Source organism: Urocitellus parryii, chromosome 10 (assembly GCF_045843805.1).
Source record: "Urocitellus parryii isolate mUroPar1 chromosome 10, mUroPar1.hap1, whole genome shotgun sequence".
Classification (NCBI taxonomy): domain Eukaryota; kingdom Metazoa; phylum Chordata; class Mammalia; order Rodentia; family Sciuridae; genus Urocitellus; species Urocitellus parryii.
This window is the reverse complement of record NC_135540.1, coordinates 25,926,622-25,943,545: the sequence shown is the minus strand read 5'-3', so window position 1 is coordinate 25,943,545 and position 16,924 is coordinate 25,926,622. Positions and strand designations below refer to the sequence as shown.

Here is a 16,924-nt window from a genome sequence, read left to right as displayed (position 1 = left end):
TCACACGAACTACATTTGCAGTAATTTTGCTTCCTGCTATTTTATTTATCTAGTCAACCGCAGTCTTAAAATTTTACACAGAAAATTTTAAAATAATTCATGGAACTTCATTCACATTCGCATAATTTTATGACAGTATGTTGTTATAATTGTTTTATTTTACTGGTTATCTCCTACTGTGCCTAATTTATAAATTAAACTTTCTCATAGATGTGTACACACAGGAAAAAGACATTCACAGTGCCAGACATCCAGGGGAGGTCTTGGAAATTATTTCCCCAAACTGGAGAGCTGCTGGATATGTAGAATGCATGTGTGATAATACATGAGAAAGGTCCAGATGGATTCACCTTAAACTGTCAAGAGTGATCCTGGACGGAGGGAGAAGTGACCTGATGGGAAGAAGAAATGAAATTGGATTTTCACTGTTTATTCTACTTTGGGCTTATAAGGTACACGCACAGGTTGTTTTGTTTTGTTTATAAAACCAGTAAATATTTCCACTTCAAGGAAAATTAATAAACTGATCCCCCTGTGGTCAGGCATTTACTGAAATCAGTTTGGGATTGTGGCATGAGGGACAGTGCTCTAGGCTAATGTCCCCATATGAATGGACATCAAGGTGGACCCATGACTCAAGCAAGCTAAGCCCTTGTCTATGACCTATACACCTCTATCATGCCCTGAAGAAGACCTTTGATAACTGAACCTTGATAGAACCTTCTAGATGAGCATCAAGAACTTGCTTGTGTTGTATCTGGCTGGAATAGCAGGCTCCATCCATTTCCCCTAATAAAATTCACCTCAGGAGTCAGGAATGAAAATATTTTGTACATCTTGCTGTGGCACCTGGGATAAACACATGCAGACACACACACATAGTTACCTGACTAATGATCTTGCTTTAAGATTGTTTTTTCAAGGAGCCAAGGGGAAGGTTATCACAAAAATTGTACCTTCTCACAGGAAAATGCTATTAATCAAATGTGCAGAAAATGTCAACTTGAGAGTGTCGTGTCTACTTCTTTCCCACATGGAGTGCAGGTGAACATTCTGGTGGACAGCTCTCAAATGTGAACCCGTCAGTACAGCCACCTACCCCACATCTCCATCTCCAGCTCTCCCTGTGATGGTGCCTCCAGGCTGAGTCTCAAGCCTCCAGTTCTCTGGGGTCCATATTTGTCCTAAGCTATGACCCAGCCAGAATCTCCTGGCTTCTGCCTCCAAGTTTCCTTTTAACAGGTGAGAACCCATAGCTGTCCAGGCCCCAGCCCAGTCACGCTCCTGGTGCCCAGTGTGCATCCTGACCACCCAAGAGAAGCTACCTAGTGATTCTTTCATGGCTGTGTGTAACACTGGCTGAAAACTCGAGCACCCTATTGGGAGAGCCTAGCCCTGGGCAGCCAGAAACCCAAAAGTAAGCTTGATCACAGTGGATTACTCAAGGAAGGTTGGGGGAGAGGCTTGCCCTGGCTACAGGCAATTGCAGCACAAACTGGAGGTGAATTTGTCCATGGAGACTTAAGCCACAATGATAAAACTGCCTAAAAGTTGTTCTGCTTTGTGTAACCATCATGCAGCTGAAAATCCCAAAAAATGTCAGGGAAAAAAACCAAAATCAGTCCTCCCTGCTGGGGTAGACCACTCGCAAGCCCCACCCCTTCCCTGCACAGCAGCGCTCAGGGGACTCGCTGCTGACACCATGATCAAGAATCTGAAGTCTGAAGTTAGACACCTGTTAGAATCCTAAGCCTACCACTTATTAGCTAATGAACTTGGCAAGTTACTTAACATCTCAGAACCTCCATTTCCTCTACTGTTAAATGTTAATGTAACACTTCGCAGGGTGATTGCAAAGATATCATAAGAGAAACTATGTGAAAATTCTTGCTAAAGTGATATAAAATCCTTAGTACAGTGATATAAAATGTCTTCTTATTTGTAGGTAAGATGAGGTGTCTACTAGAGGTGGTCCAAACATGGCTGGTGGTTTTGATCTTCTGTGCACTGCACATGTTACACTCTTTACACAAAGCTTGCCCCCCTTGCACCTGTTCAATTCTCATTCCTCCTCACCCCTCCCATTTGAATCTTCCAGACACACCCCTCAGCCTGACATTTCATTCTAAGGCCACACTTGTTTTTTAAATCCAAATTAAGTTGACCAAAGTGCCTGCCTAATGAGATATGGTATAAGATCTATCTCTTCCTGGATTGTCCCTCACAGGGACCCCAAAGAATCACCTTTACTTCTTTATGAGTCAGTTCCCCTGGCCACTTAGCCACCGTCACCTGTCAGGAGCTCAGATACTGGCTCCAGACTGGACACTGCCCCCTAGGCTACAGGGGTGCCTTGGTGCTTCTGGGTATCTTGTGGGCACTAGATGGCCAAGCAGATGTTCCTTCTCTTGGTGTCCAGTCAGTCCAGTCAGTGAGGGAAGGGTGCTCATAGAAAACCTGATTGGACTCCAGGGGCACAGCTCTGGGCAGTCCTTCTTCCAGGTGACAGTCACTATCACCTGCCAAGGTCAGGCCACAGGACCAGATTCCTGAGCCAGAGGAGCTCAAGCCTCATTGCCTTCCTCTGACTGAGGCCTTGGGGCTGAGTCCAGGTCATTGGTCTAAATCTGCCGTCCTTTATGTTGAGCACTTTACCTAGACCACTCAGTGGCTTGGTGCAAAATTCGAAAATTATCCTGTTCCCTGACCTATTCCCATAATGCACTATCTTTTTTTTTTTTTTTTTTTTTTGCCTGGAAGAATGAAAACCTCCGACATGACCCAGTGCCTCAGCTAGGCCTGGCTTGATCAGGTTGGGGCCCACAAAGCCAAGCCCCTGAGCAGCTCATTTGCTAGAAGTGCCAACACACTCTGGGACCTGCCTGGGGGTTTAGTCTGGAATGTGGCAGAGGCCTGGGCATTACCAGCCCTCACCTCTCCTCTCAATAAAAAGACTCTCGTTAAAAAAAAAGAAGAAAGAAAAGAATAATGAAACCCGACTCTGGCTCAGCCAACAACGGACTACTTACTGGAGGATGAGGATTAGCCTGTCCTTTAGAATGATCTTCAGCTGTTTTGCTTCTGCAAATGGGCTTCCCACAGTGGGGCTGAGGAAATAGAGTCTTTTCTGGCCACTGCTGGATGCTCAATCTCATCCTGGTAAAATCCATATGTGAAGGAAGCCCTGACCCCCATGACCATATTTGGAGAAAGGGTCTTTTAGAGGAAATTAAGGCCAAAGAAAGGAATTAGGATAGGCCTAGTCCAATATGAAGGGGAAATTGGATGCAGAAAAGTACAGAGGAAATGTAGGGAGAAAACAGAGGCTTAAAACAGGCCCTTCCTCACAGCCCTCAAGACACCAATCCTGCTGCCGATTTGATCTTGACTTCTGGCTAAGTAAATTCCTACTGCTTAAACCACGCAGTCTGTGGTTCCTGGCTACAGCACCTCGCAAACCAATACAACCACTCGATACTTAAATAAATAACCAAATAAATAAATGAATAAATACATGAGGCAGGAGTGACCTGATTCTCTCTGCTAGGTGTGGGTAGGTGTGGGGAGTGCCCTGAGGCTACTTCGGGATCCATTTCCTCCCATCTTCTGGTAGATTCATAGCACAAGCCAGGGTTGGCTCAGGCTTTACCTCTGTGTTTGATTCCCGGAACAGTTGATAGGCTCCATTTCTCATTCTTTAACAGTAAGACTCCCTGATGACTCTAGGAAGATGGAGAGGACAGGGGGCAACAGATGAAACTTATGAGGAAGCCCACGGGTGGGGTCAGGATGACACTGCTCACCCAGCATTGAAGCTTCATCAAGGTTTGATTCCAATGCATCAGTCGCTCAGGCAGATGCAACCAAAGAACCACATGTGATGCTGCGCTGGAGGCTGAGAGTAGGGGGATCTCAAGGTCAAGGCCAGCCTCCTCGGCAACTGAGCAAGACCTTGTCTCAAAATAAAAAATAAGAACAACTGAGGATGTATGTAGCCTTGTGGTAAAGTGCCCCTGGGTTCAACCCCTAGACCCTGCAAAATAATTAATTAATGAAAAAGGGTTGGGAATATAGTTCAGAGGTAGAACACCCCTAGGCTCAATTCCCAGTACTGAATTTAAAAAAAAAAAAAAGTAACCATGGAAACAAAGGGACCCACAGGGGAGAAGAGTTGTCCAAGGACTGGAGGTGAGTGGGATGCTGCTGACCTGTTTCTAAAACTGGAACAGAAATAAGATGAGTATCTTTGAGGCAGAAAGAGAAAGAAGCCCTTCCAAGGATGGTGCTGGAAGGGAAGAAGCATCCGCAGCCCTCCTTCCCACCCTGGGCAATCGACATTTGCCAACTAACTGGACGATGCCTTCGCAGGTCACCCGCTCAGAGCTAAAGGAATCATTTGGGTTTGGTGTCTCTCCCATGCCTTTTTCTTCTTCTTCTTTTTAAAAGAAACATTATAAAGCTGAACATCTAGGATGATTTTAGATTCGCACCCACTGTCTGTGGAACAGCTTGAAGCTGACTAGATTAGTTCGTTGGAACATTCTGGGATCTGCTCAGACGCTGCCCACACACAAGAGCCTGGCTCCAGCCAAGCTCAAAGAGAACGGGCTCTTGCAAGTGGCTCCTTTCATTGTCCCCCCTCCCGTCAGCTTGGGCTGCTCTTTGCCATCTTTATCTGGAGTCTTGGGGCAGTGGCTTCCATCCTTGCTGTGTCCCTCATGCCAAGCTTTCAGGAAGCCATGGCTCAGACTCTGTACACATGTCCCTGGGTCCCTCCTGTCTCTCCTCCCCCGATTGCCTGTATTTTAAGGTATCTGAACAGGCTGCTACGTGAGCCTCCTTCTCCCCAGTTCTCTTCCTGCCAGTTCTTGTTCTGTTCCCTCCTCTGGCTCTCTTGCTCTGATAACTAATTTGCCCAGACAAAACGAACCTTATGCAATGCGCCTCCCCTGGCTCCCAGCACGAGTGTCTCTCAAGCCCTGGTTGAAGCACAGACATCTACATATCCCACTCGCAGAAGCAAACACCAAGATGAGCTCCCTGGCGCCTTTCCAGGGCTGAGTTCAAGACCAGGACCAGCAAAGAGGAGCGCTCTCCTTCCTTGCACCCCAGCAGGCCCTGCCTCAGCTACCTGGTCAGAGATTACATGAGCAATTGTCACATAATTGTCACTTAATCTCTTCCCAGAGATTTCAACTGGCTCCAAATTGTTTTGGCTAATAAAAACTAAGGAGATCTGCAAGACATTCCAGATGCATGGAAACACTTTGGGGGATTGCGCAGCCTGCAGGCATTTGAAACTTAACTCAAATAAACATAAGGTAATGTGCGTTGGCAAAAGTAATCTAAGACGGAGGGTACATCTGTGTGCTCCAAATTTGCAGCTGCCTCTGAGAATAGAGACCTGGGAATAGTTCGAAATGGATGAAGTGAGCAGAGAAGCCAAAGACCATCCCAGAGTAACTACCCCTCGACAAGGCGAATCAGATCTCATTTTGCACAGACCCCCATCAGCAGCCCAAATAGAAACATCGGATTCCACATGCCACTTCCTGCTTTCAGGTGTGGCGAGACAGCAGGAGTGGCTTCTAAATCTAGTGCCTTGGGAAGCCACCTGGTGGTAGTATGTGGTTTTCCCCAGGGGGTAAGTAGAAGTGCAAGTTTTAGTCAGCTTTTTCACTGCTGTGACCAAAAGGCCCAACCAGAACAATCATAGAGGAGGGAAGTTTATTTGGGGGCTCATGGTTTCAGAGGTCTCACTCCATACACAGCAGGCTCCATTCCTCAGGACTCTAGGTGAGGCTGAGCACCATGGCGGAGGAGTGTGGTGGAGGGAAGCAGCTCACAGGATGATATGGAAGCAGAGAGAGACTCCACTCGCCTGATCAAAAACATATACTCCAAAGGCAACCCTCAATGACCCACTTCCTCCAGTCTCATCCCACCTGCCTTCAGTTACCACTCAATCCTGTCGGGGATTAAATCACGGATTGGGTTAAGGCTCTCATAACCCAATCATTCTTTCTCTAAACCTTCTTGCATTATCTCACAAATGAGCTTTTTGGGACACCTCACATCCAAACCATAATAATACGCGTCTGTGTTTGTCGGTTGGTACCACTGACTGCTAAGCTCTGGAAGGTTTCACATTGTGTGCACTTGATGTCTAACCCCCAGGATCACATTTAGATGAAGGGCCAGCTTCCAAATCACAGCAACCCTGACCTGCCTGTTAATTCCTTATGTTTTTACACAAAAAAATCCTAAAAATCTGTGTTATATCATGTCTTATATGCATCTGCTATAAAGGAATTTTAGTTTTTTAGAAAGACATGGGGCTGGGTTGTGGCTCAGGGGTAGAACATTTGCTTAGCATGTGCCAAGGTGTGGGTTCAATCCTCAGCACCACATAAAACTAAAACAAAGGTATTGTGTCCAATTACTACTAAAACAAAAATATTTTTTAAAAAAGATGGAAAGATATATATGCATATAGACCTGCACCTATGCATACATATATATATACACAAAGAAAATATAGAAATATATGTGTATATACACACACACACTCACAGTGCTCATGTGATTCCTGTGGGTCTGTCTCCATCTGGCCCAGGAGACTGGTAAGCAACTCTACCAATACTGTAGAGATACCAGCTTTTACAAGGCAGGAGAAGGTTGGCACAGATGGCAATCTTTTTTTTTTTAACCTTTGTTTTATTTATTTATTTTTATGTGGTGCCGAGGATCGAACCCAGGGTCTCGCACGAGTTAGGCAAGCCCTCTACCCCTGAGCCACAGCCCCAGCCCACAGATGTCAATTTTGACATCATCAACATCCAACAGCCTGCGTCTCCAAATCTCTGAAGGAGCGGGCTGAAGGCCACCACTCCTAAATCGTCAAGGCTTCTCAGAGGGGGACTGTTACCTAGAAACAGGAGAGGAAGAAAGGACCTGTCCCCTCCCTCTTGCCTCACAGCACCATGAGCACCAGGCCTTTAGGCAGCTGAGCTACCTCCCCTTTCCCATGGTGATGGAGGACAGTGCAGGTGCAACAATTTTAAGGGAGACTGTGGCTTGAGAGGGAAATTTGGTTCTGGAGTATTCTCCCACCTAGAAAGCAATGAGAGAACTCCAGAGCTTGGCAGTCCCAACGCCGCTCCTACCAAAGAGGACAAAGGGAGACATGGCCACAATCCTGCCTGCAGGAATTGGGCAGGTTGATTTGGCCTGGCCAATGTGCCTGGATCTGAATCATCACTGTTCTCCTGATGGTGCAAAATACTAAGCTGGAACACGGGGTAGTTCAGAGGGGCCAACATACAATGTGTGGAGTTCCCAGTTGTGTGAAAGTCAGTCACTGAAAATTGTGGACTTCTTCCTGAATTTTCCCTGAAACCTGAAGTTCTCTCCTATTCCTTGGCCAGCAGCTATTCTACCTGGAATCCCATGTTGTCTGGCAAGCAAAAGCCATTTCCCAATTCTGCTGCTACCCTGATGCCAACATTCTAGGACCAGGGAGTGTGGGCATGCCTCAGTGGCACAGCACTCACCTAGCCATGTGTGAGATCCTGGGCTCTGTCCCCAGCACCTCCTCACACCTAAAAAAAGCATACCACTCCATTTTATGTTCCTCACAGTCTAATAATTTCTAATAATACATGGAATACAATGGAATAGATTCATTCATTTATGCATCAAATATTTTCCCTTTACTCTGTACAAGACACTACGATAAAGCTGGAGAAAATAAGGTAAAGATTTAGGATCCAATTGAAAAAGAGAAACTACAGAGTTTGCAGAGTCTATAAGAACAACAAAGCAAACAAAATGCTCAGAACAATTTGTCTTGGGACTAATTAAGTAGGAATTTTCCTATAAAGTACTACTAAAGAGGACACAGAGCAATGTCATAAGCAAGGAATGCATCAGTTCTTCTCAGACCCAACGGGACATGCAGATCACAGGGGATCTGGTTCAGAAGGTCTTGTGGGGGCCTGAGCTTTGCATGTCTAACAGGCCCCTGGCAATGTCCCTGGGCCATGCTGCTGGTCCTCAGACCACACCTGGGTGGTCTAGCCTACATCACACTTGACTGGGCTCCCTCCCACACAAACACTAAGTACTTGCTGGTGGTGTCCTAACAAAGAGCCATTTAACTCTAGCAATGTGTTTACTGGGAAGCTAATGACACCCATGTAGCCAGCTCTCAACCAAATGTTTCGCAATATTTGGAAGAATAGCAAAGTGAATATATTCTTATAATTCTTCCTATTTTTCCCAAGTTTATTTCTTATGCTATTAGATGGCTATAAAGTCAAGATGGCTTCCAAGAAATACTAGGCTGCCTCTAGAACAAGATCATCAGCCATAGCAGACACCAACCTCCTCATATGGAGTTGAGGGGCCTGGAAAGAACTGGCCTCAATTAAGAAGGACAGGGATGTGAGTAGAAGAAGAAAGGAAGAAAGAACTTTCCAGAAGAACAGAAGAACTTAATATAAAGACACAAATGCAGGAAGAAACATGTAGAGTGTTCAGAAGATACTGCTTCCCTGGAACATCCTCTCCCACCCTGAAACGGTCTGTGTGGCTTGCTTTCTTACCTCCTCCAGCTCTCTACACAAATGTCACCTCTTCATATCACTCCATCTAAAACAGCTTCCTTCTGCACCTGCCAGGACTCACTGTCCCCTTAACCTGCTTCACCGCAATTATCACCGGCAGATATCCAATCACATAGTAGGAAAAAAAGTTCATTATAAGTGGAGATCAAAGCCCTAAGGCAGGAACAAGCTGTGGAATGCAATCAATAAGGGCAAAAGTGTCCCCAAATGCCTTTAAAGAGGACACCAAGAACCATGGAGGAGGCCCTGGGAAGGGGCTTTGCATTCTGCATCTATCAACTTTTGCTCTATGGCAATTACAGATGTGCAGAGCAGGAAGCATCTATTTCCAGGTCAGCTGGGCAGCCATCAGCCCTGTCTCATTCTGAGGCTTGAACTGACGCAGGAGCAGCAGGCTCGGGACTACGTTCTTGTCCTGGCAAGATCAGAAGTGAAGAGGGCAAACCCAACGGTTCACGTCCATCACCCATAAAAGTCAGGTGCACCACCATCCCATAGCCAAAACATAACAGTGACTAAGTCAGTCAAGGGGCGGGGAGTACCCCAGAGCTGATTCCTGAAGCCTCATGGGATTATGCTGTGGCTAGGTTCAAGTATAGTGAAAATGGGGACATTTGACCATGGATTTGTTTTTCACATTCTCTTCATTGCATGAATAATAGGCCCAGCCTAGCCCAGGGGCACAGAGTCAGAGAGACCACAGCACAATGTACCAGTGATGAACACAGCTTACTGAGGCCTTGCTATGATCCCAAGAGCTAGGAGGATACAAGAAAAGCCCAAGACTTTGACCTTGTCTTAGAGATCACTGTATGAAACTGTGGTCCACTAGGAACTGCAGCCTTGAGGGAAAGGGAAAGCATTCTTGTTCCTTGTTCCCGATGTTCTCCTAGCCCTAGCACAGCTAGATGGAAGACAGAAAGACCAAGCAGGAGGCCCCTGTTCCAGGGCAGGTGTCTGATGAAAGTCACCATGGACATCAAAAGAGTGGAAATGAGCACACCGTCAAGAGGTGAGCAGAAAGGTCCCTGACTACTAACTGCATGTGCCATTTTCAGAATGAAGGATGAAAGGAAGGAGGACAACTTGAAACTCATTTCAGCTGAGAAGATAAGATAGCAGGATGGTGAGTCAAAGGCAGCTGACCGGCTCACAGCCTCCAGGAGGAACGGAAGGGCTTCCATGCCACTCCACTTAGATCCTGCGTTGTCGCATCTCAGGTTCCCAATACAGAGGGCAAAATGAGCTTCTCTGAGAAGGCATGTTTGGAAAGCAGACCACTTTATAGAAGGAACACATGACACCTGGAATTGTCATCCATGGAGAAATGAACAAGTTCTCCATGAGAGGGTGTCAGGGTGTCTCCATGAGAAGCTGTGACAAATGTCACGCAGAGAGATTCTGACCTGAGCAGGGTGGGGCAGAGGAGGTTCCTCCCTTAGGTGGTACCATGGTTTGGATCCTAAATGGTCCCCCTGTGCTGATGGTTTGGTCCTCTGTGGTGCTATTGGAAAGTGGAGGAAGCTTTAGGAGGCGGGGCCCAGTGAAAGGAAGTGAGGTCACTGGGGGTGTGCCCCGGAAGGGGGTATTGGGACCCTGGCCCCGCCTCTTCCATGCTCTTCCTTTTGGCTTCCTAGGTGCTGGTGAGATGAACAGCCCTCTTCTGCTATGAGATCCTGGGCTAGCACAGGCCAAAATTGACTTATCTCAGGTATTTGTCACAGCAGTTGAAAGCTGACTAACACAGACTTCATCACATCAAGGAGCTGGAGATTCCTTGAGATCCTGAATGGCAGGACAAAATTAGTCAGATGTCAGGGAAAGGCAATAGCATTTGTCAGAAAACCTCTCCCTAAGAATTGTTGAGGCTTATAAAAGACCTGAATTCTGAGGCCCAAAGAACACCCATTTATTCAAAATTTTAAATTAAAATACATAGCAAATAATAATAAAAATAGCAATAACAAAATAATCACATAACCAGAAGAGAAATAGAAGCCAGTTAAGTGGGTCATATCAAATCCATAACTTCTTTCAACTTCAGTTCTTTCATCTTTAGAGTTGGGTGTTTGGACCAAGCCCCCTTTTATCATCCCTTTTCTTCTGAAATTCTGTGATCCATTAAAGAGCACCTTATAAGATACTCTCCAAAAATGTCAAAAACAAAAACAAGAAACAGAAGACATCCGTGGAATGAGAGAGACTGTTCTGGTGCTCTGCCTTGCCCTTTACCTCGGAAGACGTGGGTCCTTGAAAGGGACAAGTTGAGGCACTCAATAAAACTGTAGAACAAAAGAGTCTCAGGAAATTACCCGGACAGGATGCGATCACCTGAGAATCGTGAATGGATTCATGGGCAGGGTTGTGAAGCTGGAGACTCGGATGAGACCAGTTGTTACAACAGCTGCTGTGCCTGAGGACAGTCAGGTTGCCAACGCCAGCCTCGCTCTGACTTTCCAGAAGGGACCTGGGAAACCACCAACTGTTGTTTCTCCATTCTGTCCTAGCCAGGCTTCTGGAATCTTTAAATAAAACACAGAAGTGTAGAAAGTTGAGATCAGCACACCCATCAAGGCAAAGGCAGGAGCGGTTCTCCAGGGAGGAGCCATGGCCAATCGGTCGAGTCCTTGGAGCACAGAGAAAGGCGAGGAGTCATCTGTAGATTTTGGAAATGCCTTTGACAAGTGTCCACACCCCAAACCTTAATTGTGGGCAAATAAGGAGCAACTGGGTTTCCACAGGATAAAGGGACTATTTGAAAGGGACAAGGAATTGAATTTCAACATAAGAAAACCAGGTCATTAAAAAAAAGATATTTCTTTGTTTAAAAAATAAGAAAGGGGGTTCTCAGAGGTCGGGAGGGACCCGTCTTGGTGAATAATTTTATAAAAAGATCTGAAGAACAAAGTACACGGTGAAACTTTCAACTGTAGATGTTCTTAAGACATTTTAAGTGAAATGGTGAGTCAATGGGATAAGGATTTGAAAGCTGAAGAGAAAATGGTACACGAATTTCAATTTCAGGGCAAGTTCAAGTTAAAGCACTTTAAGAACAAAGAGTTTTAAACCATCACCCAGAAATTTTCCATAAAGCCAAGAGAAGATTTAGGGAGTTATTTACTCTCTGAGAACTTAAAGCCTGAAGCAGTAACATCAGAGACAACAAAATTCCAGTCACTCAGGAGGATTTGTTAAGTGAATGAGTGAAGTACTCAGCCATCAGAAAGACCCCAAATGGAAATACGTCCCACACTTGAACTATATGTAACAGGCTGTTAAAATGTGACTCTCTTCCCAGGTAGGGTGATATACAGTGGTAATCCCAGCCACTTAAGAGGCTGAGGTGGAAGGATTACATATTCAAGGCCAATCTGGGCACCGTAAAATGCTACTCAAAACAAAATTAAAAGGGCCGGGGGTGTAGCTCAGTGGTAGAACGCTTGCCTAACATGTCTGAGACCCTGAGTTGCATCCCCAGTACTGGGTGGCAGTGAAGGCCCTCTTGCCCCTGTTTCAGTGGAAACATAGAAACAATAGATGTTCTATTCCAAGTAAGGCCATGGTTATTTATAGGACTTATAAAAGGAGATGGCTGGTAATCTCCAAAAGATACACACCGAATGATTCCACAAAATAGCATAATTATAGAGATGGAGAACAGGCTGGTGATTGCCAAGTCAGGGATGAGAGAACTGAGTAGTTTTGTAAAGGGGTAACAGAAGAGAGCCACAATTAAACATTTTGATGGTGATGGTGGTGGTTACCTGAAACTACATGTAGCATAAAATTGCAGAGTCACAAACACACATGTACAATCAAGTACATGCACAACTACTCAAATCCAAATAAGCCTGTGGATTGTACCAATGTCAATTTCCTGGTTTTTCTGTGGCTGTCATCATGCAAGATATTAACATTGGAGGTGAAGACCACATCATATCTCTTTGCAATTTCCTATGAACCTATAATGATTGCAAAATAAAAGTTTTATAAAAAGGGGTAGAGCCGGGAACAGTGGCACATGCCTGTAATCCCAGCAGCTTGGGAGGCTGAGGCAGAAGAATCACGAGTTCAAAGTCAGCCTCAGCAAAAGCAAGGTACTAACCAGCTCACTGAGACCCTGACTCTAAATAAAATACAAAATAGGGCTGAGGATGTGGCTCGGTGATCGAGTGCCCCTGAGTTCAATCCTTGGTACCCCTGAAAAAAAAAAGAAAGAAAAAAAAGGGGGGTTAGAGTCTCAAATACAAATTTCAACCCTAAGTTGACCACTCAGCTCTCGCCTACATAAGAGTCAAGAAAAAAGAGTGGAGGCTGGCAGAACATTTCTAGAGAATTCTCAAGATTCTCTGATTCTAATCCTGTCCTTGGAGTAAGGACTGGGTACTGGCCTCTTGTGTTAAAGTGACTGAAGAGCCTTCATAAGGAACACTCTGAGAGGATGCTCTTTGTCCTTTGTAGCTGAGATACATTCAACTGTGTCTGACGCCCAGCTGAGAAATTCCAAGAGTAAGAATTGGGTTAGCCAGCTACTGGCACAGGAGCCCAGGAGAGGAGGCTGGGCTGGGTGGCTGCTCTCATTCAGTTCGTTAGTGCAAAGATATAGGACTGTTTTTCCTGAGCCATATGTGGACCAAACAGCGCTCTCCAAGAGGGTTGCCTGGAGACACAAGAAAGCAGCAGAGACGAGAGATGCTGGCGCATTACCTGTGTGGATGCACAGGTGAGAGGGAGGTGTATCGTGATTGGCTTGTCCAAAAGCCAATCACAGCTGAGTACAAGGATCAGCTTGCAACACTTCCCAATTCTTGGCCAGGCAACACCATACTCACAATAGCAGCAGGCAAGGAAAAACTTCTCTAACCAATATTTTCTTTCTCCCCTTCCTGTGCTCCACCCCAGAGGGTCAGAAATCACAGATAACAAGACAGAAGAGGAAGATGATAAAGCACGAGGTGAAAAAGAACATACCCCTCTCCCTGCCGGCTCCTCCACTTACAACAGGTCGCAATCGGGGAGGAGGGGAAAACTTGCTATGGATCGAGTACTACATGTTAGAGTTCTGGATTTTTAAATTATTGATGGAAGAACCTTGTATTAAGTAGGTGCCCCAGAAACCTGCCTGATTTTTTATCCAGAAGCAAGAGAAGATCAGAGCCCACACTACAGACTTAAAGGGACAGTGGGAAGCAGAATGTTGGTTCGTGACCACACGCCAGGGTCCTGCTTGCTCAAGGCGATGGTTACGCTGAGTGCACATGGAGGACTCTACAGCCCTATTTGATCAAGAAAGATAACACAGAATTGCAGGGGGCAACTAAAAAGGCCAAGGGCACGGTGTCGGGGAAGGCGGCCCTGGCATCCAAGAAGAGACTTACAAAGATTGTAACATCAACATGAAGGCAAAGGTTGAAATAAATTTTATTGAAATCAGTAAAATAATAGATTATATGGATAAGGTCAATAAAAATTCTTTGTCAGACTCCAGAATAAAACAATAAAAGGGCACCATTCAAAATAAGGAGAAACAAAAACAAATGCTGGTATGTTTTTAACCTATACCAATAAGTGGTTAAAAGCATAAATGGCTATTGTGAAACATTAATTCACTCAATTTTGAAAAATAAGTATACCTCATAAAACACTTTTAGAGAAGAATCCAAAATTATGTCAACAAAATATAAAGTCCTGAAATGGAACTAGAAATACCCATCTTGGGCTGATATTTAATAAGCTTCAATAATAAACTTTAATTTTCTAGCTGGGCACGGTGGGGAACACCTATATTCCCAGTGACTCAGGAGACTGAGGCAAGAGGATCTTGAGTTCAAAGCCAGCCTCAGCAACTTAGTGAGGCCCTAAGCAACTCAGTGAGACCCTGTCTCTAAATAAAATATAAAAAAAGGCTGGGAATGTTGCTCAGTGGTTAAGCATCCCTGGGTTCAATCCCTGGTATCTACCCCCACACACACACACAAAAAAAAACTAAAATATGCCCCATGGAACCCTTTCTGGGGAGAAACAGGTATCTATTAATACAGTCACACCAAATGAGATTCATTGTAAAAACTTAGAGTTTCAATAGCTACTGTATTGATTTGAAATGTATTTCATGAATAGATGGAACATCACTAATGGAATGTCACTAACATTATTCTGGCAATGACACCACAATGATGCTTAACTTCATCTGAACAGGATACAAGATTTTTAAAGGTTTAGGATCATGGTTTCCACTTCCCCTGCCTCAAAGGCCTTCAAAGCACTGCTATGCCCGACTCTGGCATCAGTGTGGTCTGTGCTTAGGAGGGCCCTGAGTCTTTGGTGACCATTCTATCCTAGACTGCATACTTCTGGAATTCTTTCACATGAGAAAAAAAATAAACCTTTACTTTGTTTGAACCACATTACTAGTGTTGTTTGCTATATGTAGCCAAACCTAATTCTGACACGCGGATGTTTGGTAAATATTTGTTGAATACATAAACGTGGTTTTTTCCTTAAGGTTTTGTTAAGAACAGGCAGTGCTATATTCCCCACTCCAAGTCTGTAATGAAGCAGTTCTGGAAGTGGTAACCAGGTGATTGTGAGATCACATTAGTTTGAAACCATTAATTGATGATCCTTCCATTAAGCTGCATCTACGCAGAACACAACCACTAAGGGTTCGCTTCCCTGACCGCTGTGTGACCGAAGGCAACTTGCCTCTGACTGAGCCTGTTTTGTCATCAGTAAATTGAGTCAATGTTATAAGTGTTGCCTCATAGCTGGACAAAGAGTATGTACGTGTGTGTATGTGTATACACATATATACATATATATGTATATATATATGCATATGTATATTATAAATATATATATATATATATATATAAACAAATATTTGGAAGTTTTTTTAAATCACAACCATAAACATTGTTACCATTAGAGGCCCTTTTGGCTCTGCACAAAGAGACTGAGTATGCTCCCAGAAGTTCCTGTTGTGAAGTCTTAAACATCTTTAAAAGAGGGGGAAAAAAGTGTACTATCATTTAACTTATTTTAATGTTTCTTCAAAAAATGGTAAAAAAATACTAAAGTACAGGAAAGGAGTAATCATAATGTTATGGCCAAGGTTACAGACATGGAATTATAAATATACATTTTAAAACATTTCCTGTGTGGGAGACAGAGACGGCTTCCCCCACGAAGAAGGCCCTGGGGGGAAAAACTAAATCAATAAAAGTGGTTGTAATAGTAGCTCTGCAGCCACTGCATCTAGTAGGGCTGGCCTATGGGCTCCTGATGGTGTTTGCTTTTATCCATTTTTCCAGGTCCTTCCATCTGCCTCTGCTTCCTCCCGTCTATCCATCTCGTCTTCTTCCATCACAGCCACCTCTGAGCATTCCCCCTGAAACATTGTGGTGCATGAGGCCACTCTTCCTCCCCACATGCCACCAAGACCCTCTTCCCCACCTGAGTTTGGGGAAGGTGGTAGGAGGAACCCTCAGGTTTACACAGGTTGCATGTTCTCCAGGTGAAGTTCTGGTTTCCACAGCCAGGATCAGGACATTGCCAGTCTCCAGCTCAGTGCTGGATGTGTCCTCCTCCAAAGGGGTTCCCTAGAAATTCCCAGGCCCTCTTGGGAGGAAGCCTCCTCTGTGCCCTCCACAGTCACCCCTGCAATGCATGTGTCTTCCAGGACCTCCTATGCCACCTGGACTTCCATGGAGTGAGGTTGGCATTCCTCTGCCCTCTCAGAGTGGCACGCCACCCCGCATGCTGCCACTGGAGGTTTCTTGTAAGCAAGAGAGACTTTCAGTTGGCTCATTTGAAAGTCTTTTCCATCAGACCACTCCATGGCAGCCTTGGCAGCCGGCAGGTCTTCCTAGCACCCCAAGGCATGGCCTCTGGCCTTTCCAGTTTCCTTGTCCATCTTAACCCCACACTGCTTAAAGGTGGCTGCCAGATCATCAAAGGGTCACATTGTCATCTAATAAGCACTGTTCATGTCTTCTGCTGTCTGTCTTCATTCAGACCCACAGGAGGGCCTAGATCAAGACCAGGTCCTTCAGCCATGGTTCACCAGGCTTATTGAAGGCGCCTGGCTCTCCAGGGTCCATTCCGCCACATCCTTCTCCCCTCCCACCTCTGCTCATGCCTCCCCATTCAAATCCCCCTCTTTCCCTGCCCCAGTTACCAGGGCCACTTGTGTTCTGGTTCTTTCCCGGTCCAGAAAATCCTCCTGGCTCCTTCCCATAAACCCCTGTACTAGTCAGGGTTCTCTAGAGGAACAGAGCCAACAGGAGGGGTGATTA

At 45.2% G+C, this 16,924-nt stretch overlaps 1 long non-coding RNA gene and 1 pseudogene across 3 annotated transcripts in view; both read right to left on the bottom strand.

Annotated features, from left to right (window-relative positions):
• The window catches only part of LOC144257125 (uncharacterized), a 139,082-nt gene that overhangs the window by 32,979 nt on the left and 89,179 nt on the right, over positions 1-16,924 (bottom strand). The gene's annotated exons all lie outside the window — the stretch shown is intronic.
• LOC113179929 (RNA-binding protein EWS pseudogene) lies at positions 8,950-16,685 on the bottom strand (annotated as a pseudogene).